This window comes from Dreissena polymorpha, chromosome 8 (assembly GCF_020536995.1).
Source record: "Dreissena polymorpha isolate Duluth1 chromosome 8, UMN_Dpol_1.0, whole genome shotgun sequence".
NCBI lineage: Eukaryota > Metazoa > Mollusca > Bivalvia > Myida > Dreissenidae > Dreissena > Dreissena polymorpha.
In genome coordinates this window covers 35,308,836-35,334,592 of record NC_068362.1, presented here as the reverse complement: position 1 = coordinate 35,334,592, position 25,757 = coordinate 35,308,836, and the positions used below count along the sequence as shown (strand labels likewise).

Here is a 25,757-nt window from a genome sequence, read left to right as displayed (position 1 = left end):
GCATTTAATGACGGTATTTTAGAACTTTTCTTTTTTCGTGATATATAGCAATCTGGTTGACCGCCCCTTAAATAATTTTCGGAATAGTTGCAAGTAGTTAAATACATAACTTTGTTGTCGTGATTTAAAAGAAAACATTACTATTGTTTTATTGTTCTATTATTACACCAGGAAACCGCCATCGTACTTAACAAAACATGTAGGTTTAATGCATTCATTCCAGGAAGGAAGTAAATCGAATATGAAAGAGAAAGAGGAAATTACATAGCAAATGGAAAAGGGTATTACGCAATTTCCAAAAACTTAGACGAGTGTGGTTATTTATATAGTTGTATGCATGAACTGAATAAAACGAGTCCTACAATTTTTTAGAAACTTACCTATAACCAATAAGTGAGGAACGACGTATTATTCTGCTTAATACGGATTGAAGGTGAATTATGATAAGTTTGTAGTAAGTTATTAACTGTTTATTTCGTTAACAATGTATACTAATAATAATAATAATAATAATAATAATAATAATAATAATAATAATAATAATAATAATAATAATAACAATAATAATAATAATAATAATAATAATAATAATAATAATAAAAGCTTTATTTACAGAAGGTTACACATTAAGACAATGACACATTATACATATTATGCAGATGAATCAATACTTCTTTACGATGTGGCCTTCTAATAATACTACTATACTACAGATATAAATATAAACTATGGTATATATATATATATATATATATATATATATATATATATATATATATATTCTTTATTTCCTCCGATATCGAAGATTCGAACAACATAACAATACAATAATCACAAAGCATGTCCAACATAGGAAGACTGGCATAATTTACAAAATATATAATCATGAATAAATACGAACACTTAACTTAACTTACTTTACCTTAAACGGAAACGAAAATTCAACCTAAAGTTAGGTTATCCATAATATACTGACAATATCATCCTGTAAGTTATTACAAAGAAACATTATAGTCGATTTAAGCGAATATAATATAAAAAAGTTAAAACAGATCACACATGAGTTTGAGTAAAACAAAATTGCTAAAAAGGCCATCTTCAGTTACTGTTAATGCAAGACACACTAGATGTCTACTAATTGTCAATACGGAAAGAGTCATAAATTGCATATATTTGCAGTGCCCAATCACTCTGTACAGTTCAACAATAAGCTTATTCCTTTTGGATTCTGTTTTTTTCACAAAACCAGAGAGTATGGTTCACAATACTGTCGGTGAACTTGTAGCAGATTGCACATTTACTTGCAAATTGCCTCGACATCGCCATACTTAGGATCTTCGTTGACTTGTGGTTCACAGAGAGTGACGGTGAAGTCTTAGAAATGACGATGGCGGTAAGCGGTCTATCAGCTTCAAATAGCTTTAAATCCTCGCGACATGTAATTTTATTTGCAATGTCTGAGCGTTTTTGTCTGTTTGTAATTCTTACACTGTTTTTGATTGTCCGTTTCCATGCCATCTTACCGGGGAATACACCACTTTCCAGATATGTTTCTAGGGTAGGCATCAAACTGTACTTTTGTAAAAGTCTGTAGATGTCAGGAATCAGCCCTTGCATATTAATGCACTCTAAGCAATATCGTGTTAGTCTATGGATGAACACTTTCTTGGCCAAAATCTAACTGGAAGCCGACACAGTTGCCCGAACAACTCAAGCTTCTCAAAGTCTATCAGTTCTTCCGCGGATTCAATGTTTAAGCATGACAATGCAACATCGGTGTTTGTGTAACTACTGACGCTAAGAATTTGTTTAACACATCTTCTATGGGATACTTCAAGTTGATTTATGTCACCATTAGAAAAGTTGCAATATAGCGGCGAGCCGTTTAAAGCTTTGGGCAAGACCACATTAACATATATTTTTCGAAGTGTTATAGGATTAAGTTCAGCAGGATTAAATCCGCAATGAAGAATAGAGTTGAGAGTACCTCTCATCTTCGGACGAAGCTTCACTATATCAGTGCACCGCTCGACATGTTACGGTCACAATTCAGTCCAAGATGTGTGTACGTTTCTGCTTCCTGTATAGTTTCACGCCCGAGTGTCCAAGTACGTTCAGGTCGACTGCATCGCTGTTCGTTGAATACTATAACTGCACATTTTGATGGATTATATTCAAAGCGCCATTTACACGAATAGTCATAGCATATTTTCATCATTGCATCAAGTGCGTGCTTTGAAAATGCAATAAGAATCATGTCGTCTGCTACTGTAGGACTGTTTATATTCATTCCGTACATACAAAAACCTAGACCAGAATGTTCAAGAGCATTGATTAATCCATTTATATATACTAGATAGCAGTTCGGTGATTTTTTCCCGCCTTGGCGAGTTCCCTGACAAACAGGGAACCATTTCGATGTATGGCCACGATTTTTTGACACAACTAGTCACGTTCGCGTATAATTCCATGAATGTGAGCAGTGAAGTGTCGTCTATTTTTGTTTGGAGCTTGTAAAAGAGGCCGTCATGCCACACTTTATCGAACGCTTGTCTCCCATTCAGGTAGCACACGTATAGCTTTGATCCGTGTTCACGGGCAAAATAGACACTTTCACGTAACATGAATGACGTCATCAGACAGCCAAGGCCCTCCTGGAAACCACCCTGTTGAATGTTAATGTCGGCCATCATATGTGTACTACATCGTTGTAAAAGCACAGACTCAAAGAGCTTTAACACAATAGAAGTAAGGGTTATAGCTCTGTAGCTATCCGGATTGTCCTTTGGTTTCGATCCTCCTTTATGTAGGGTTATTATAACACCACGCTTGAGGATGTCAGGAATGTACACTGTACGAAGAATTGCAGTGAAGAAATTAGCTAATAATGGCGAAATAGCACTCGCTACTGGCTTGAGATGCTCGTATGTTATACCATCATATCCAGGAGCCTTTCCCTTTGGACAAGAACGTATACACCTCTCAATGTCTTCGGGCATTACTGTGGCGTGGCTGTCAGGTATCAATGTCTCACGCAGTTGCTCAACGCTTTGTGACACATGATCACGCCATTTGTCATCAAAATGTTCAGAGTTAGATGGGGAATATAGTCTTTCAAAATAAAACCCCCATTGTTTCGTAATCGCTTTCTGGTCACGATGTACAATATCACCGAACTTGATACCAGATGTGGACCTATTACAGTTATAGGCCATACGACGTGTGTTGACCTGTTTCCAGAAATCATTTGTATTCATTTCTGCAGATTCGTCAATTTCCCGGTTCAGCTGCATCATATGCTCATTCGCTGCCTTTCTATGGGCTCGTCGGAAGTCCCTCTTTGCCGTCTTATAGGACCTATACTCTGTGTTAGTTTTGTTCCTCGGACGTCCAGCACGACACCACTGGGACCTATCATAACGCGTCTGTTTATGGTATTCACGTAAACCACTATTCCAGTGCGGCTTTAAATGAGACTAAAATGGTCTATGACCGATACAAGTTCCTGCCGCTCCTGTCAGCACGTCACATAACATAGTATATGTTGAGTCAATACTTTCTTTACTATCGCACACGTATGTACATTGATTCAAAGAGTTTGTAACATTTCCAACATAGTCACTAATTTGTGCATCCGTGGCTCTTTTCCAGCAAATACGTTTAAAAGATTCTTTACTGATGTTAAATTACCGTCTGACACAGGAAAGTTTATGCTTACTGTGACATGTCTATGTCTAGATACATTAAGCCAATCATCATCTAACATTTCACAATGCGAAACGAGATCAATACAGTCACTAGATAAACAAATATAGTCAATCACTGATTCATATACACCATCATATGATACAAATGTAGACTTCATACCATTACAAGCTGGCAAACAGTTTACAGGTATACTCTGCGAGTCTGAAAAGAACTGCCTAAGAAGCAAACCTCTAGGTTTGTCATCAAGTACAGAACAATTAGAATCACCCATAAGAATTACCATCCCTAACTCACAATAGGCACACCAAAGTTCATACAATTTCTGCCCGTAATCCCTGTATATCACATTAGAATGATTGGTACATGGCAGATACACTTGAAAAATAAATACATAATTGCATGGTGATATTTGTAACTGTAAACCAATAATCGTATCATCATCAATTTCAAGTGGCGAAACTCTGTCATTGAGTTCATGTCGCCAAAGTAGGGCTACTCCCCCTTTACCAATTTTCCGTTTGCTAGGCAATAATAGGTCATTATCACACTTGACAATATATCTATAATTTTTAAAAGCAGAGTCGAGAAAATGTACACTGTTATGAAGTAACCAATGTTCAGAAATACCACAAATATTTATGTGAAGGTTAGTCAATGTTTTACACAAGTATGATGCGCTGGATATAATTCCAGTTGCATTCCATGTCAATGGTTTTAATTTAAAGTCTTCCATTACAACACATTAAATCGAGCCATTATCACACCCAACACTCGGGTTAGTCCATCTCCGTATCCAGACTGCTAAATCGATTCGCACAGGGGTCGTTATCATAGGAGTCGAAGCGAGGAGCGTCCACCCGATTTTCCAAACGTTTACGTCGCTCTCGAAGTCTCGGCGACTGCTCTCTCGCCGCCCGTGTACGCCATGGCCTGCAAGAAATATATCTCGGCCAAAAGTCATATTCCAACAAGCGGTCGGTCATGTCATTATCGTAAACGTTTAGTCGAATCACAACCTTTCCTGGTCTTGACTTAGAGGGGAAAACACGCAGCATTGACACAGTTGGGCCTTTCCGTTCTATAACTTTTGTAAAAAAATGTCTGTATTAACCTTTTCGCTTAGGCCAAGTAGACTGAAACGACGCGTCCGCCTGTGTCGTTTCACTTCAAAGTCACCCCCTCCTGCCAGCCACCTGTAGGTATGTCATCTGACCGCTCTGTGACACGTACCGGTATCGGGAGTTGCACTGAGGTTACCTGCGACGTGTGTTCTGTCGTTGTAGGGACACGACGCGAGCAGGCACGATTGCTCGGCTTAACAACATCAAGAGTTTTATCGGAGGCTAGAGGTTTATCGCACTGATTGTCAATCACTTCCGGCACAGAACTAACGTCGCCCCTTATGTCAGGCGAACCTATGACCGATACGCAGATCGGAACAGCGGTGAATGTAACGCTGCTATCTAACACACAGTTTCCAGTATATTCCGCGTTTAAATCCTGATTATTCACATTATCTAACAACGGGTGCACCTCTAGAAACCTAAGTCTGTCCTCTAGCTCAGTGATCCTCGCCACAGATGCACTGACGAAGTTTTTAATGGTCGATAAAGTGCTGTCAGAACAGTGTTTTATAGCCTCATTACACTTCAAAATTTGTACCTTGATTGACCGAAGTGAGTCTTTTGTAGCTTCCGTTTCCTTCGTGCGCAGCTCGTTACTTGCATACATAGCCTGTTTGAGAATCAGATGATCCGCCTGAAGGGTAGAAATCTGGTCTTTCAGTATGCAGATTTCATTAGAACACATACACTTTCCAGGTTGTCGACCATTACCAATCCTGATTTTCAGTCTCTATACCCGGAATCGCCCGAACTACTGTTGAATTCCTAGCCTTTGCAGTGCTGATCATCAGCTTCAGCAAGTACGGGTCTCTACCTTCAGCAACCTCAATAATAGCGTAAATGTCTTGTGCGAGCTGAACCGGAAGTGGCTCGCCGCTCCGTGTAAACATTCTTTTCTTGAGCACAACATCATCGCTAAACGGGAAGTCCTCACACTTTTGCTTTAGTTGTTCAAAGTATGTATTGCGTATCCGCTCAAGGTCAATTACACTAGAAGAAAATTCTCTCACAATTTGCAAATCACACACATATCTCTAGGGAGCTCCCGAAAAAACCGTGAAAGTTTCAGAAACTCCTCATATGACCAGATGTCGTCAGCTTCGAGATCGTCATGTCGGCATTAAATGCGGTTGTTGCAATGAAGTGGATTGTTTGGGTGTAACAGGAATGCCCTGGCATTCGTCTCTGCAACCGATGCTATTGTTTTAATCCACTTAATTGCACGTAAATTCGAAGCCACATGCTCCTTGCCCCACGCAACTGCATACGTATGATGCTTAAGTGTGCGTAAAATAGGAAGTTAACTTACGCTAATCATGAAGTATACACAAACAGTAAAAAGTTCATACACTATATATGTACATAGTATGTGATATTTTTATAGAGTAAAATAAACTCCATCATGAGTACAAATTGCTAAGTTCATGTGCACTGAAAGCTACTACTTTGATAATGATAACACGATAGTACGATGACGATCAGGCGACGAAACGAAAGTACGATGATTCTTACATGACACAAACTTATATCTCTTCATCGTACTGTCAAAGTTTCAATTTTGTCATCGTACCATTAGTAACATAATAATTTCGTATTATCGTCGTAGTGTTACGATGAAGCGTTATCGTACAGTTCTTTTTTGTCATCGTTCTGCCAAGTATTGACTTTAAAATCAATCCATGAATATGAGGAGGATAACACTCATTTTGCCAGTATCTGTACTTTTCATTTATATGCTGAATGTTTTGCATTTTCAAAGTTAAAATTGTTAGCAACGCTTCTAAAGATGCGTATAGAGAGCATCATGTATTAAAATTCTCATAACTTTTAGTTACAATTAACAATTAACAATTAAGCAAAGTTCGGAGGTTGTACGTTTTTTATAACACTAAAATTGACTTTTTTACATGAACTTAACCCCACTCACATTTTTTAATAAACGCCAATATGGTATTGTAAAATAAAATAACGAAATTGGAGGACCAGGATCAGTAACGAACGTGCTACAGTTCGGTCTGAATGACTGTAATTGTAACGCTGCGAAGATTACGTTGTCTGACGACGTGACGTAAATAATTGTCCTGAAAAAGACTTTTCTATGTTGAAAATATGCCGAGGATGTCCTCATTTAGAGCACATATTTCTGTCGCATGTAAGGTGAGCTTCTGTTTATTTGCTGGCCGCATACTGTTAGTAAATACAAAGGGAGTAAATACTTGAAGCTAAACCTGGCAGTCATGCAGAGTTGTCTCCATTTTAATAACTAGGATTTATCTAGAGTACTAATAGATTTCATTGCATATAAATAATGACCTTTCCAAATTGCCATGAAAAGAATTTTATCTGATAAACAATATTCGTTGAAAAGATATATATTCAGTACAGTCTACTTTCCAAAGTCAGAATAACTACGGTATTACAACATAATACGAATATCAAATGTCTCTTTCAAGAAGATACAGAAGAGACAACTATGTGATAAAATCTCAATACCGAACTAGAGAAAATCTCAATACCGAGCTAGAGAATGAAGGTATGTCAGTGCCTTATTCTGACAAATATAAAGATTAAAAGAATTGTCACCATGAAAGCTAAAGACGATACTGAAACAGCTTCCAAACCAAATAAAGTCCATATGTACTCCATAACAATGGTGTTGGCTACGTCGAATAACTAAACAACATACACTTGATTGTTTTTAGCAAATTTTTTAATGAAAAAATATAAATTGATAGTTTGACTTAAATATAATTTTACACTCATTTGTAGCATTACACTCCGCAGATAGGAGATAAAGTGTGAGTCAATAAAAACCAGTAACTTGAGCGAAAAGCGTTTTCGGAACAATGGAGTGACGGCAAAAGCAATGTACTAATATAATCGCCAAGCATATCGAAAGTGTATGTTCCTTTCGATTGGTTTATATTAAGTATACTTTTGCGAGTATATGTTTCTCAACTTTCACATGACTTTACAATATTTAAAATATTTCTATGTATTCAAAATGAAAAGAGAGTACGTTCTGTTAGCTGTACAAACCTATCAACACGTAATCGGAAAGATAGAAAACATAACGCAGAAATTCAGTCGGTACATACGGTAATCTGGATGATGATTTTCTTTGCAAATATTGGGTATTTACGCTGGACAGTTCAGAAGTTGTCTTGGAAACGAAGACACACGTGCGTGCAAGACAATCGATTTGCTGAGCAAGGCGTCCGCTAGTAGTTCCCTGAGTATATAGATTTCTACGTTGTTTGAATTTACGTTCCGAGTCAAATACAGTCATAACTTCGTTCGATAGTTTTGATTGATTTAAAACCCGGATGTTTTCTAAATCAAATAAAGATATAATTTGTGTTACACATAACTCCCAAGTACTTGCACTTCTTCGTTTAGTGCTTATTTAGTTACCTACCGATGTACCACCCAATTTGCTTTTATAGGAGATTAACAAACATAATGCAACCAACGCGTTTCCTATTTTATTTCGATGCCCTCATAAGGTTCGACGTGAGCTTTGTGTTCAACGGATTGCAGTTGTTCACTCCGTTCGTCATATCTATCTGTAAGTCGGCATATATTTCCATCTGTACGTCCGTCCTCGCGATTTTCTCACCTACTGTTAACCTTCCTAAAATCTGACTCATGCGGTTTCTAACAAAATCAGGAGAAAAGAAATTTAAAATTGTTCAATGGCAAAGTCAGGATTTTATATTTCTTTTTTAATTTCCGTAAAGAGTCTAGCTAGTCACTATTACTCAAATAGAAAACTTATACTGTCATAACTCAAAAAGTACATATGGTGTGTAAATAAAACATGCTGTTCGCTTTATGATTTCGTTTCTTCATATTATATTTTGACAGACCCTTCTTCTGTTCATCCGTATATCTGTTTGTTTCATGAAAGATTTTAACTATCTTTTAAGCTATATTATCTATTTAGCTATTTTGTTTCTTTAATAGCATATTGGTATAAATTATGATCCTACAATTTGCTAAACAATATGGCTATAGGATAGCCGTTAGCATGTATGTTTATTCTTTCTTTGGTTCTTTTGCGTGTTTATTTGTCAATATGGAAAACATAACATCATTCAAACGAGCATAGGATATAATATTGGTATGTGGAATACGTATTAAACTTGTAAAATTAGTAGTAAGCAGAACAATTGTGTCAGGAAACTGTTAATATTATACATTTACAACTTACGCTGTATTTGCTCTTTTAGCATATACAATAGATATATAATCATATAAACTTATGACAAATATACACATTAAGATCAATGTAAGATATATCAAAACCATGTCGTCAGATGTCTAACGGCTGGTCAATGTTTCAATATATATATATATATATATATATATATATATATATATATATATATATATATATATATATATATATATATATATATATATATATATATATACATCTATAATGCTGTTAATGCGGCTCTACGTCTACTGTTAAGTTATATTAAATTGATAACTTTGATAATATCAACCTTTGCATTTGGGTCGGAACCTCTACCCAATAACATATCTGTGACAGTTAAAGAGTTTGTCGCCGAAATATGCATCATTAATCGCCCCTGTTTGTCTTAAAGAGTTAAATTCTGCACTCGCTTAAAAAGTAGCAACAGCGTGGCCTGTTAATGACCCAAACAATAATATAAATAACATAACATATTGATATAATTTATTATTTAATTAAAATTTTAAACTATGACCGAAATAATTGAGCTATTAAACCAATTCACAATCATCATCATCATCATCATCATCATCATCATCATCATCATCATCATCATCATTATCATCATCATCCATCATCATCATCATCATCATCATCATCATCATCATCATCATCATCATCATCATCATCATCATCATCATCATCATCATCATCAGCAGCAGCAGCAGCAGCAGCAGCAGCAGCAGCAGCATCATCATCATCATCTCATCATCATCATCTTCTTCTTCTTCTTCATCGTCATCATCATCATCGTCATCGTCGTCGTCGTCGTCATCATCATCATCATCTTCCTCGTCATCATCATTATCATCATCATCATCATAATCATTATCATCATCATCATCATCATAATCATCACCACCACCATCATCATACTCATCATCTTCATTGTCGTCATCGTCATCATCATCAATCTTGTCGTCGTCGTCGTCATCGTCATCATCATCATCATCATCATCATCATCATCATCATCATCATCATCATAATCATCATCATGATCATCAACATGATCATGATCATCATCATCATCATCATGATCATCACGATCATGATCATGATGATGATGATGATCATCATCATCATGATCATCATCATCATCATCATCGTCGTCGTCGTCGTCGTCATCATCATCATCATCATCATCATCATCATCATCATCATCATCATCATCATCATCATCATCATCATCATCATCATCATCATCATCATCATCATCATCATCATCATCATCATCATCATCATCATCATCATCATCATCATCATAATCATCATCATCATCATCATCATCATCATCATCATCATCATCATCATCATCATTATCATTATCATCATCATCATCATAAGCAGCAGCAGCATCACCATCATCATCATCATAATCATCATCATAATCATCATCATCATCATCATCATCATCATCATAATCATCATCATTATCATCATCAACATCATCGCCGTAATCGTCTTCATTACCAGCAATGTCAAGAGCAACAACTCCAACATCAACGACGACTAAAATAAGATCTCATCTGTCATTTTTTACCTACAGCATAGCATCATCTAATTTTATATATCCTTTCAATTATGCCTACTACAAACACTATACAACTAAGTTTAATGATACTGTTACTGTTAAATTAAACAGCAATAACAACAGTAATCATGAACAACTTGAAATTCAACAACCGTAAAAGCTGTCGCACAGCTACCTTTTGCAGTGAATTCGAATGATTATCTTTTTTATTATAACCTATATCAAAGCTAATTGATTAATATAGTTTGCTGCTTAAGGAATAATTTATGAATTAGTAATGAATTTATAATATTGAAAAAAAAATAGATACACATTTATTTAAAATTCAAGACTATTATACAGTACTTGACCGATTCAATTCGTCGCTAAAACTATTCATTACACATTCAGTCAAAAAAGCGTAAATAGTTGCTATGGAAACTGTATCGATTTTATTACCGCATTCAGATAAGAATGGTGTCTGTGTGTGGACCTGTTTAATTGCTACGCTTTATTGCAATTCATAAAAATATTGATAAATGCACCGGTCTGTAGACACACTCTGTTATCCTAACATATTCATCAAAATCCCAGTGATCATAAACAAATAAACAATGAAATATAAATGAAATTAAATAATAAAAATTGGTGTAATCCTTTTTCGTGTTGCTAGTTATTAAAAGAGCAGCAAACGCTTTTAAATATCAATTTAAATTATCTTCAATTAATAGCATGCTTTAGATTTGAAGTTTATCCGAATCTGTAAGCACAAACATATATATGTTTGTTTTAGATCTTTAGAAAGCAGAAGAAGAACAAAGCTGTAGCAGTTGTCTGATTGTGCTTGAATAGTTGTGATTGCTGTTATTACATTAAAAGTACCATTAGTTTGCATTTCCGCATGAGGTATTCCAGTCTCATAATATATTGGCATACTGTACACTATCTTGTATCATAATCTTTTTAATCAGCTGACTGATAAATGGCATTGCAAGATTTCAATAATGAGCAATCAACACAATTTACATTGGTTTACTCAGATTTTATATCAAATGCCTGATCATCATTGTTTGATCATTATTTAAAATTGTATGTGCTATACATACTTTATGAAAGGTCATTATTTTTTCTTTCTTTCCTGAACATATGAACGAGTAATGAGAAAACAAGCACAATAACTAGTTTGACCACAACAGTTGTGTGTTCTATAAAACATGTTAAACCGTTTGATGCACAATTTTATTAAGCAGTTAGGGCAACTTAATAATTGCCACACGTGCTTATTTGTTATCTCAACGTAATTGTCGATAATTAATAAATGACAGTATGTTGCGCGGATCTCAGAATGTAGGAACATTGAGGCATAGTTTTTTTTACTGTACACAAGAACAGAAAACTATTTAATTACTTGAATAATTTCCAATTATATGGTTTTTTTTCTGTGGATCATAAACAAGGAAAATATTTATAAATTGTTAACTTAAATATTGTTTTTAACTAAAGTAAATACAACAATAAGGTGATATCAATGCGGCATAGCCAGTTTTAGCGATTTCAGGTGTACAATGTAAGGCTTATAATATTGACCTTAGGCCGCAGGACAATACAACGGCTGTCTGAAGCTCAATAACAAAGCCAATATGAATTCTACTAATTAATGTCAATTGTATTAATTAACTTTATAATATTATTCAGCAAGAAAAGCTTGAATTTCACTATCCAATTACAGGTTGTACAGGCGGATGTGTGTTATATTATTGATTCATCCGCGTTGCCGGAAAGACAATTAATTGGATATTTTCAAATGCCGAAGCGGATAAGAGAGCGGACTATTCGTAATCGTGCTGAATTTATTCCGCGTGCGAAACTATCAACTACATGGATGCCTGAGCGTTATTATGCGATTTTTTTTAAAAGTTAAGGATACTTTTTATGAGCGCGGCGTTTTATAAATTGAAGGCAAAGCGAAACCGAAGACCGACAATAATAATAATTGATAACTGTGAAAATTGCTGTAGCCAGGTATGAAATAACTAATTGTTATCGCGAGCCTTTCGTAAACAGCAATATTATATATTTACAGATTTAAACTTCTGCACCTTAACTAAGCATACAACTTCAAATTGGCGTCCCAAATTGTCGAAATTTTAGATTCTCATATACGGCCGAGTTTTTCCTGGTTTCTGATGGGCTGAATCTCGTATTGGCCGACCTTTTTCCGTATTGGCCGTGTTTTTCCATATTGGCCGCCTTTTCCTCGTACAAGGCGAGTTTTGAGCTTTATTGGCGAGGCTCAACTTGTATTGGGCGAACAAATTGAACACATTCAAGGAAAATATGGACATCATGAGAAGGACATCAGCTTCCTGTCGTGGAACGTTAACGGACTTGCTCGGAAAATAAATGATCCAGATTTCCTAAGTGTATTAACAGCATATGACATTAATGTGTTTATCAGAGACTTGGCTATCCTCTAACACGTGTGTCAATCTGGACATCAATGGGTTTAAAAGCGCACATATCATAGGAAATAAGAGTGCAAACACCACAAAAGGGCGATATAGTGGAGGTATTTCATTATATTATAAACATGACTTACAAAACAAAATTAAAATAGTAGATACAAATAAATTGGGTATATTTTGGATAAAATGTTGTAAAACTATGTTTAACTTTGATCAAGATGTGGATTTATGTCATGCATACATCCCACCAAAAACCTCAAATCTCAATAGCAGCGATATTGAATTTTTTGAAATCATAGAATCCGATATAGAACGATATAAAATCCACGGACAGATATTAGTTAATTTAAATAGCAGAACCTCGAGTGAGAACGATGTTTTAGATTTTGATCGATATATCGATGATGACGTGACATTACAAAACAATGTTTACATACCACCGCGATTCAGTAAATATCACGTGCTTGATGCGCACGGTAAACGCCTCATCGAATTTTGTCAATCAAGTTCATTTACAATCGGTAATGGTCGACTGCATAATGACCGCGACATCGGAGAATTTACATTTTATTCATACAGTGGGAGTAGCGTTGTAGATTACCTTTTATTAAGTTTCGTATTTTGATATATTAGATCAACATGAATTTTCGGACCATTCTGGGCTAGTATTTTGCTTACAATCTAAACACCAAATACCCACATGTACATAACCAAACGACGTATTTGATTGAAAACCAAGCCAACTTAAATTCGTTAGCGGATCTAATCGATAGTGGGAGTGATATTAATATAATATCCTCACATTTTATGGATATTTTGGAAACGGGTGCTGCCCAAGTATTTGGGAAAAAGTACACCTCTTCTCATATAAGGCATTCGTCTAATGATAACAAAAACCCCTGGTTTAACCAAGAATGCCGTTTAGCAAGATCGGAATTTAACAAATCTCGAAATTTATTTCTAAAGAATAAAACCAATGCAGGTAAAAGACAGGCATTCTTAAACTAAAAAACTAACTACACACGTACAAAGCGCAGAGCAAAATGTTAAAGACCCACGAAAAGCAACATCTTTCGAAATTGAGTAAATCGAACCCTAAACAGTTTTGGAAAAAAAGTAAATAAACACTACAAAAAAGTACAAAACAAAGCGAATAATGTAAGTACGTCTAGCATGTACGAGCACTTTAAGAAACTTTACTCAACTGAAGAAACCCCCTAAAAGGCCTTACCCGAACACACCCTAAATACCCAAGATATCGAATTAGATAGAGAATTAAGCCTAGAGGAAATCATTAAAGCAATACGTTCACAAAACAACAACAGAAATGGTGGCATTGATAAGCTATGTGCAGAGATTTACAAATGCGCAATCAGCGAACTAGCACCGTTCATTCTTAATCTATTTAATAGACTATTCGACAATGGGGAATACCCGGAGTCATGGGGAGAGGGCATAATCTTCAAAGGCGGAAACATGGAAGATGAAAAGTATTACAGAGGAATCACTTTAATTAATATCCTTCCAACAATATATTCAACTGTACTCTTAAATCGCTTGACGGAATGGTCCGAAAAACATGAAATTATCATAAAAAACCAATTCGGTTTCCAAAAGGGTAAATCAACAATAGATTGTATCTTCGTTCTGCATTCTATAATTACAAAAACATTTAGTCAAAACAAAGAAATTATATTGCGCCTTCTTGGACTTTGAAAGCATGCGTTCGATATAATTCTACGTACTCGCCGTTTTTTAGAGTCAAACATCGGTGCAAAACAAGGTGATAACATTTCAACGTTACTCTTTCTTTTCTTCGTAAACGATATTCTCACTAACATAAATGAAAACATAGACGGACTATTCACGTTAGAAAATCAAAAGCTATTCCTATTACTTTTTGCCGACGATGCCTTTTTGTTCGCACACACTCCGCAAGCGCTATCGTCTTTGCTTAAAGACCTCGAAAATTACTGCCAACAATGGCGCCTATCTGTCAATACTAAGAAACGAAGATCATGATTTTCGAAAATGGAAGGCATACGAATTATGATTTTGTATTTAACAATGTTACACTAGAAACTGTCACTTCATTCAAATATCTCGGTGTGCAGCTCTTCACAAACGGCAATTTGAATAGAACACATAAAAATATTGCAAAACATTCACAGTCAGAGCTCCATAACCTATTTATCGTTTTTAATCAGTTAGGACTAAGCACTTAAGAAAAATGTAACAAATTTGATAGTTTAATAGGTACAAAATTAACATATTCAGCGGAATATGGGGTTTAAAAGAAAGTAACGATATAGAACTAGTACACCGAAAATTTCTCAGGAAAATCCTTACAGTCAGAAAATCAACACATTCAGATGGTCTATATGGAGAATTAGGAAGGTACCCTATGATTATAAAACAACTTAAATACTGGATAAAAACAATAAACCAGAATAACAAATTATTCACAAGAAATATTTATCATATATTAAAAGATGACGATGATGAAAATATCACATACGGAAAAAAAAACTGGGCCTTTGAAATAAAATCTATATTAGAAAATATTGGATTAGCACATATCTGGTGGAATCAAAACGAAGATTTTCCAAATGATTACGACCTAAAAATTATATCAGATCGAATATATGATATCTTTAGACAGTCGTGGTACTCAAACATTAATAATTTGATTCGACTAGCCTCCTATAGCACCTATCAGAATGATTTTGAATTTTGAATTTGAGGCATATTTTATTCGCATAAACGTGACACAATTTAGAATTGCCCTAACCCAGTTTAGAATATCCGCACACAATGTCGCGATTGAGAAAGGACGACATGAAAATATCCCAAAAGAAAATAGATATTGTAATATGAAAGTTATCGAAAGTGAATACCACTTCTTACTTGTATGTCCAGCTTATACCACAATCAGAAAGCAATATTTGAAACCATATTACTGTCACTGGCCATCAATAAACAAGTTCCTGTCCCTTATGTCGTCAAAATCCACTAAAGTAATAAACAATATATCGAAGTACATATATTATGCAACAAGATCACGCACTCTTTTTACTTCGAATGTACCCTAAGTCAATAGCACATTATTGACTCTTACGTCATATATAAGAAGATAGTTTAAAGCACGCTATATCATAATGTACTTATTTATAATAAAGCCGTCATTGATATCTGTAACTTATTATACATATTTTTCTTAAGATCATATTGCCTAACACAAAAAATAAGCACTAATCGATATGTGTAATGAACTATTTGTAACTCATTTTATATCTATACTGCGACATTTTGTCTCCATAAATATTGGTTTAATTTATCTGAATTGTTCTTCATTTAACTTCTAACCTTACAAAGAACGTTTAAGCCTAATTTGGACAAATATTTAAAGTTGTATACGTATATTATTTTACACAAGATTATATACTGTTAAAACGCTTGAAGTTAGAAGTCACCTACATGCAAATAAATGTTGCTGTTATTGTTGTTAATAAATATAATATGTACTGTGCATATTCTGTTTGCACGGTACTTATATATCTGTTAATCCCTCTCACATTAATGTTTATAATATTTCATGTTCTTTTCACTTTTCACGCTATAATTCTATAGTTGACTATCAGTATGCATTGTGCTATTTTATGCCAGAATAAAGCTATGTTATGTTACGTTATGTTATGTATATCACATCCCTAAATTATCAGTTAGTTATAGTATCGTTTGCCTCTCAGTGCATAAATAATTAAAGTCTAGTGTATCTGTAAATCCTCGCCCCATATGGTGTTCCAGTCGGCATATTGGTAGTTATACACGGTATATTGGCCCACAATAAAATATCTTATCGAAAACCTGTCTCTCATGTGACTGAAAAATAGCTGTGTTGGAAATAGTAGTATATAGGAATGTATTGTATGTATTATTTATGCAACAAATACTACAAAAACAAAGACGCAAAAAAAACTGCTACTGCTACTGCTACTGCTACTGCTTCTGCTTCTGCTGCTACTGTTACTGCTTCTGCTACTACTACTGCTACTGCTACTGCTACTTCTACTGCTACTGCTACCGCAACCGCTACTGTTTACTGCTAGTTTGCCCACTCGACTACAACAGCAACCACTACTACAAAAGACAAAAAGACAAAAGTTTATTTTGTAAATAAAGGCCACCGGCCAAAAATACAGCATATATAAGTAACAGCATATTATTTTTTGAGTTGTGATACATCAAGTTTGAACATCAAGTTTGTTCTACATCTTACTTTTTCATTATTTCAGTTACAAAAAAGGCTATGCTTTTAAATCTACACCGACTTTAACTACACCGACAACTGCTACTGCTACCGCTACCGCTTCCGCGTCCAACAACCACTTTCACTATCACTATCACTATCACTACCACTACCACTACCACCACCACCACAACAACAACTACTACTACTACTACTACTACACTAATACTACTTCTACTACTACTAACTATTACTACTACTACTACTACTACTAGTACTACTACTACTACTACTACTACTACTACTACTACTACTACTACTACTACTACTACTACTACTTACTACTCCTACTACTAACTACTACTACTACGACTACTACTACTACTACTACTACTACTACTACTACTACTACTACTACTACTACTACTACGACTACTACTACTACTACTACTACTACTACTACTACGACTACTACGACTACTACTACTACTACTACTACTACTACTACTACTACTACTACTACTACTACTACTACTACTACTACTACTACTACTACTACTACGACTACTACTACTACTACTACTACTACTACTACTACTACTACTACTACTACTACTACTACTACTACTACTAACTACTACTACTACTACTACTACTACTACTACTACTACTACTACTACTACTACTACTACTACTACTACTACTACTACTACTACTACACTACTACTACTACTACTACTACTACTACTACTACTACTACTACTACTACTACTACTACTACTACTACTACTACTACTACTACTACTACTACTACTACTACTACTACTACTACTACTACTACTACTACTACTACTACTATACTACTACTACTACTTCTACTACTAGACTACTAACTACTACTATACTACTACTACTCTACTACTACTACTACTACTACTACTACTACTATACTACACTACTACTACTACTACTACTAATTACTACACTACTACTTACTACTACTACATTACTACTACTACTACTACTACTACTACTACTACTACTATCTACTACTACTACTACTACTACTATACTACTACTACTACTACTATCTACTACTACTACTACTACTATACTAATCTACTACTACTACTACTACTACTACTACTACTCCTACTACTACTACTACTATACTACTACTACTATTACGACTACTACGACTACTACTACTACTTCTGTTACTACTACTACTACTACTACTACTACTACTACTACTACTACTACTACTACTACTACTACTACTACTACTCTCCTATACTCTACACTACTATACTATTAATTATACTATAATACTCACTAATACACTACTACTTACTACTATACTTACTACTACTATATACTACTACTACATATACTACTACTACTACTACTAACTATATACTTCTACTATACTTCTTCTACTGTTGCGGTGACTGCTGCTGTACTACTAATACTACTATACTACTACTACCACTCTTTTCTACTAACTACTACTAACAACTACGACGACGACTGAGACTACTACTACTAAGACTACTACTACTACTACTCACTACTACTACTACTACTACGTACTACTACTACTACTTCTACTACTACTACTTCTACTACTACTACTACTACTACTACTACTTATAAAGTTATTCATATTTAGATATTGAAATAGTTGCGGTTAGAACATATCCACACATAGGTAAACACATATACAAACAACAACAACACAAACAAAAGATGCGTATTAATACATCGAAAGTATTTTATTCTGTTATAATAATAACATATACTTAACTATTTTAAAATAGTTTCATCATTAGAGCTCATTAAGTTATACAAATTTAGCGGTGAATCGCCTGAAGAATACCAGCTATAAAGATAATTTAATCGTATTTTATTGTATTTGGTACACTTGAAGAAAGCATGGTATTCGCAATCCAGATATCGAACTTCGTATGTAGAACAATCATTACATATTCTGTTCTCTTTTGTACATTATTGTGTCTACCCAGTTCGATTTGTAATTTGTGGTTTGAGGCTCGGAATTTCGAAAGTGCAATCTTATATTTTGGTGTTAAATCAATTGATAACTACTTTTCTGTGTTAAGTAGGCTTTTGTTATGTTTATAATGATGACATCGACTCGAGTTTGAAACGTCGTCGTGCAATTTTTGCGTGCAACAATCAATAACGCGTTGCTTTAAAGATGATATAAAAATGTTTTTATCACCAACATCTTGGCTTATCCAAGTATAACCAAATCCGTATGTGAACAACAAATTTCTTATTTTCGATGCTCATCAGATTTGCCCAGCGTCATCTTGTGATTTTAACAGTAAATAGCAATTTCTCGGATAACGATGCGCGTTCATTTGTTAAAGGTACTAATACAATTCGTAAAATAATTTACACATAATGGATGTCTACATAATTCACCCAACACAATACAATTATTTGTGTTTTTATTAAGTTTCAGGAATTTGTTACAAAAAATAGTGTGAACAGTTTCGATTGCTTTTATGTACTCATATCCCCATTTTTGAGATCCGAAACAAAGAATGGGTTTGACCATGGAATCAAACATTTTGATTATTTCGAGAGGCTGATAGTAACCAAGTGGCTTTTGAAAGTTGTTTATTGAGAATATAGCCTTTTGTGCTTGGGCAGCTAGCTTATTAAGTGACAATTTCCATTGTAATGAAGGAGTAAAAATAAGGCCCATATACTTATATACTGGTGTTGTTTTGACTTCTTTGCACCAAAAATACCAACGTTCGGCGGTTTTTAATACTCCACCATTACGAAAAACGATTATCTCGGTTTTATTGAGATTTTCGTTTCTGAACGAAATGTTGATTACTTAAATTCAGTCTTAAAAACAGAATGAATACTTAATTAACACAATACAACATGAAAAGACAGTTATTATCACATGAATAAAAATAACTTTATTTTGTTTTTCAGAATGACTGATCCAAGCAATTGGTTCGTACTCAAGAACTTTAAGTGTCCCGCTGCAGGATGTACTAATAAGTAAGTATTTTACCTCTATCATCCTAAGACTGATATGTAATGTGGCCTTCTAACCAAAGGTATTTATAAACCATAATAAAAAACGGACACATGCAGATGCTCAATGAACTGTATATTCTATTTTGGAAGTACGTTATTAAGGCTGTGACCGTTGATTGACGTGGGTACGTGTTTTTATTTCCAGAGAGGGATATTCGTGGAACTGCCCAGCGCATGGATCGCAATATTACATAAATGGTCTTGGCAAGATACGATGCGGGAATGGGTGTTATGGTAAATTGTCAAAATGTATACTTGCAAAAAATAGAAATTAAAAATAGTAATTATGCAGTTAAAATGTATACGGTATATTGCATTCTTAGGATGGTGATGTGAACCTAGGCATAACTTAATAATTCTTCCAAGCCGGCAATTGTTTGCAAGTTCACCTTCGATATGCCGTTTTTATCGAACTGTACTGCAAGTTAAAGAACAAAACACTTGCCACGTGATACACATTGAGTATTGTATTGCTCATGGGCTTCCGCCGCACTATTTAAGTCACGAGGTAACTATAATTTAACCAATTCATACCTAAACTGGGTTAACTAGGACTAATGCCCTTGTAAGTATCTGTACACAACCACTACTAGAGGTATGGCATACTGGCTATATAATATGTACCAAATGGTATATGCTATCGCAATGTAAAATCTAATAATTTAACTGTACACACACGTTTATGTTAGCCGTTTTAAATTCGGATAAACAACGTTAAATAAATAAATAATAAATAAATATATATATATAAATATATAAATAAATATATATATAAATATATAAATAAATAAACAAATAAATATATATATACATATATATACATATATATATATATATATATATATATATATATATATATATATATATATATATATTAATATATAAATAAATAACAGTTTAGTCCGATAATCTTGCGCGTCCGGTAATCTTGCGCACTTCGCAGTTGCGAATTTTGCAGACGACTAATGGTTTTCTTTAGTGATTAAAGATGGAATTTCACATTTTTAAGAATTAATGGATTTAAAAGGTACGTATTCCATGCAAAATAAAATCCGCTCATTACATTTTAACACTGGTTGCGTCATCCCTATACATTGTACATGTATCTTTAACGCTTACCTGCTTACGATAAATTCGAAATGAATCACAAATTCCCTGCAGTCTTTAGCGTTTTCATACTTTAAATTCAGAATCCATCAATCCAACATGTAATTTAGCATTCCATTGCACAATATCCGATCAGTTATGTTTTTTGGCCATTGAAAACATATCGCATCAGACGACATTGTCATCATTTCCCGCCATTCTGTCAAACCAAATTTGGCATGATCTCCGCATGCGCAATTGCCTAGTTTTGATATTTTCTGTAAATTATGGAAGCATGATCGGGGAAAAATTAAAGCTGTTATGCATAAACATTTTTGTCATGCATACCGGTCCTTTTTTTATTAATTGTACACTATAACTAGATTTGTTGATTTGTAGTGAAAATGCCCTAGAAATCCACATTAAATTTGAATGGTTTTACAAACTGATTGTCTAAACTGTTTTCTGGAATGTTTTTTGAAATTTGAATGGTTTTACAAACTGGTTGTTTAAATAGTTTTTTGGGATGTTTTTTGTCACTAATTGGACACCATATGTCTACAATTATGCCTAAATGAGGTCATTACACCAAGTGCGCAAGATTACCGGATAGTGTGATAGTTTGAAAATGAGATGAGTCATGTTTGTTTTGAAATCAAATCGGACATTTCTTCATTTAATTTATTACATATATTTGTGTTAATAAGCACACGAACTTCTTATTTTCAAAATTAAATTAGATATTATGTTGTCAATTCATAAAAAAACATGTTTTTTAAAAACCAATTGACCCCTAACTGCGCAAGATTACCGGGCAGCATCGTATATATATATATATATATATATATATATATATATAAATTGTGGCAGGCTTCAACAAAGGATACTTTACCGTTTTCAGAAAACATTTGTCAAGTGCCGTGGACGTGTCCGCATAGCTTTCACAACGGTGGAAACAATACGGGGTCGGACTTGGAAAGTATGGTGTTTTCTCTGTCCCTAAATGTCACCCTGATGCGAGAAGCGGGTGCTCAATGGACAAGCGCTTTAATAACGGAGCTCGGAAGACAATATGCACGCTAACAATACTAAGACTCATTTTAATGATGTTATACCTTATGACGGTTTGATGTTTGCTCAAAAGATTTTTCGGGTGGTGTATTTAAATATATTTACACATTTGTATGTTTTGCTGAAGATACACCAATCAACTTTTCTAACAGGTCACTTGTTTTTCTATGATCCAAAACTAAATTATACCATTTATATTTGTCGTATCTCACTGTCATCTCGTGTGAGTATTTCTGTAAAAGATTTACTATGCCACTGATAAGTAATTGCCTGGTCATGTTCGCGTTACCATTCTTCGAATGCGATTATTTATTATTTGGAACATCCGCTTTTCATCAAATCGTTAAAAATTCAGTATTGTACCTTACAGGTAAATGGCATAATGCCTGAACCATACGCACTAAGAATCTTTAAAAATTGTTTGATAAAGATTCAACCTCGTGTTTGTTTTTACTCAATTTACCTCAATTTTGGTTTGAACAGAACATTATTCAGACCAAGAGTCATCACGATTCTAATTTTGAACCCCCAATTAATCCTTATTCAAACAAAATAAATATTAAAACCCGTCAGATTTCTAGTAAATAGCATTCCAACCCATGTTGTTTAATAGTTAAATACAAAACTGTAATATCAGCGCACTCAATATATAATTTTCTTGTTCCTTTATCTCAATTGTGTGCGTATTATTTTCCAATTAAGCTACTAACCAATAAAAAAGATGTTGTTCCGTGTATAAAGTTTATATGCACAATTTCTAAAGCTAAAGTATGCGTACGATTGATACGTGTTATTGATGTTCGAGTAAAGTAATTTCCTAGAATTAAATATTTTGGTCATTATGTCGTTTTAAGTCAAGACTGATTTGAGGTAATGCAAAAGAGAATGAATCTTCCGTAATGGGTCAGAACGTTTAATAACTTAGTTCTCAATAACTGTTGTAAAATATAAAAAGAAATAATGTAATAAATAGATTCATTTTGCATGGTTTTCTGTTTAATTATTATTAACCCAGACAGCTTGTGATATACATGCTTATAATAATTAATTGGGATCATACATGAGTTTGTTCTTTTCGAAACGATTTTAAATACGGAAGAAAGAGACTATCTGAGATTTTTTAAGTTTCTTAGGCTAAACCTGAGTTTAAGATTTGTAACTGTTCTTAACCGTGAACTGTGGTCACGTCGTGTGTATGCAGTGGTTTAAACGTTAAGAGACTGTATCCGAAAAAATGTATTCTACTCCAATAATAACATTTACTGTGTGTATATTGTTTGACTATTAAAATTCGGTTACCAAAACTTTATGACTTTGATGTTTAGCGTTATGTTGTTTGAATGTATTGCATATATGGACTTTCGAACATGCAATTTCAAAGATACTGTAAACCTTGCGTTTATGAGAAAGTCTTTTGATGTACTATAATGCGTTTTTACATGTCTTTTATATTTAAGTTGGAATACTTGGAATATACGCAAAACAATTACCACCTATATGAATAAACAACATTGTTTACGACTAAATGGTAAGGATAAACTCCAAAATGCGTAAACATATATGCCAAGTCATTAGATGTATAATATATAAAAATAAATCGTAAGCCCCGTTTAATTTCTATTTTTTTTTTAAATGTCTTACTCTTTTGAACTTAATCGAATCGGCTTACAAAGTATGTCACGAGGTCCATGGTTTCTAATTACTCACACGCTTATGCAATGGAGGAAGTATAGCGCGAGGCCGACATCTCTTGGCCGCCATCAAGCGTTTTGTATGTACGCGGCCTAACAATCACGATGTGCATTCCGAAGCCCCGTGAAGGCCAAGTACAACATAATAATTCGATTTTTTCCTCAGGTTGCCTGCCTGCCTTATGATTTGAAACGTTTAATAATCAATTTGCCATAATTGTATGTAAAGGGACAGACAAGGGACATGTGCATCCACTAAGCTTCTTCCTTCAATAACTTCCAGCTTCAATTAAGCTGCAACCCTTCAACAAACATTCGGCAAAGCTTCCGCCACTCCCTCGTACGACTTCCATAGACCACAACCTTCCGAGAACCTCTTTACTTTGAACGGACAGCCCGGGACGGATTTGCCAATATCCAAGCCTTCATATACTGGCAAACCAAACGCAACCTAGTCAACGAAACGGAAAGGCACGATTCGGCATCTACCAACTTTACCGAATTCCCTTCGCTTGTACAAAGCTTGCTAAATGCCCTCCGTACATTACATATATTATCAATTATTAATTTTTCCCTTTACGACAACAGTTTTTATGTGTGTATTTCGAAGCTTATTATGTCATTTCCGAGGCTGCATTATGTGTGAACCCGGTTATCCCCAGCACGCCCACCAACCAAACTCACATGCTGCCGGGAACGGGCATTTAACTCGGGTCGCCTACTAGGTGAAAAGCGAGTTTACGACAAGATAAACGAGCTGAATTTATATGAAGGGCTTTACTAGACATTTTCTTAAAATATCAAGTTTAAACAATTGTTTATAAATCACTACTAACAAAAGCAATTAACTTTCCGTGTAAATTAGAAGTTTCAATTTCGTGCAGTTTACTTGGCTAATGAAAACTAAGATAGGTAATTATAATGTAACAGTGAAGAAACGTTAAGCATCGAATTCGATCCTGATGCGTTCGTAACTGTATAAAACAAAACATGGCTGACCTTCTGCAACTGATTACATGATAAATCATTTGATTTATTTTTCAGCTGATTATAGTTTATAAGTTATACCACTTCTGGGGTTGTTGTTGGCGAATATGGCCTGGTTTTCGTTAGATATATAAATATGGTGCTGGTTTCCTTAATTTTATAATCGCTTGTTAACATAGATAGCTCACTTTGTTGTAAACAAGCTAAAAAACAACAACAACAACACAACACTTTGTTGGCCATACTAATACGTATTTACGCAGTATTTACTGAGTTCCTTCTCACTAGAGTGTGTCGATGTTCTCTAAATTAATTTCCTTGTTATTATGTTTTAAATGTGTTGCATTTATGTGTTTAAATACTTATTGTTTCCCTATCTGCACATGATACTTCGAAGGGGTAATTCACCTATTTGCAAATTCCTTCATGATTAAATCTTCGGACTTGTTAACTGGTCTTTGTCTGAAATGTCACGGTTTTGCATAATGTATTGCAGTCTTTTATCACAGACTCAAACACA

At 34.5% G+C, this 25,757-nt stretch overlaps 2 protein-coding genes and 1 long non-coding RNA gene across 6 annotated transcripts in view; 2 read left to right on the top strand and 1 right to left on the bottom strand.

Moving 5' to 3' along the window:
• The window catches only part of LOC127841969 (uncharacterized), an 89,295-nt gene that overhangs the window by 6,506 nt on the left and 57,032 nt on the right, over positions 1–25,757 (top strand). The window lies entirely within an intron of this gene.
• LOC127841965 (uncharacterized) overlaps positions 1–25,757 on the bottom strand; it is a 91,989-nt gene that overhangs the window by 13,250 nt on the left and 52,982 nt on the right. The gene's annotated exons all lie outside the window — the stretch shown is intronic.
• LOC127841972 (uncharacterized) lies at positions 316–23,863 on the top strand. Its single transcript, XR_008031445.1, has 4 exons — positions 316–433; positions 20,295–20,363; positions 20,548–20,636; positions 22,390–23,863. It is a non-coding gene; the product is annotated as an uncharacterized LOC127841972 (long non-coding RNA).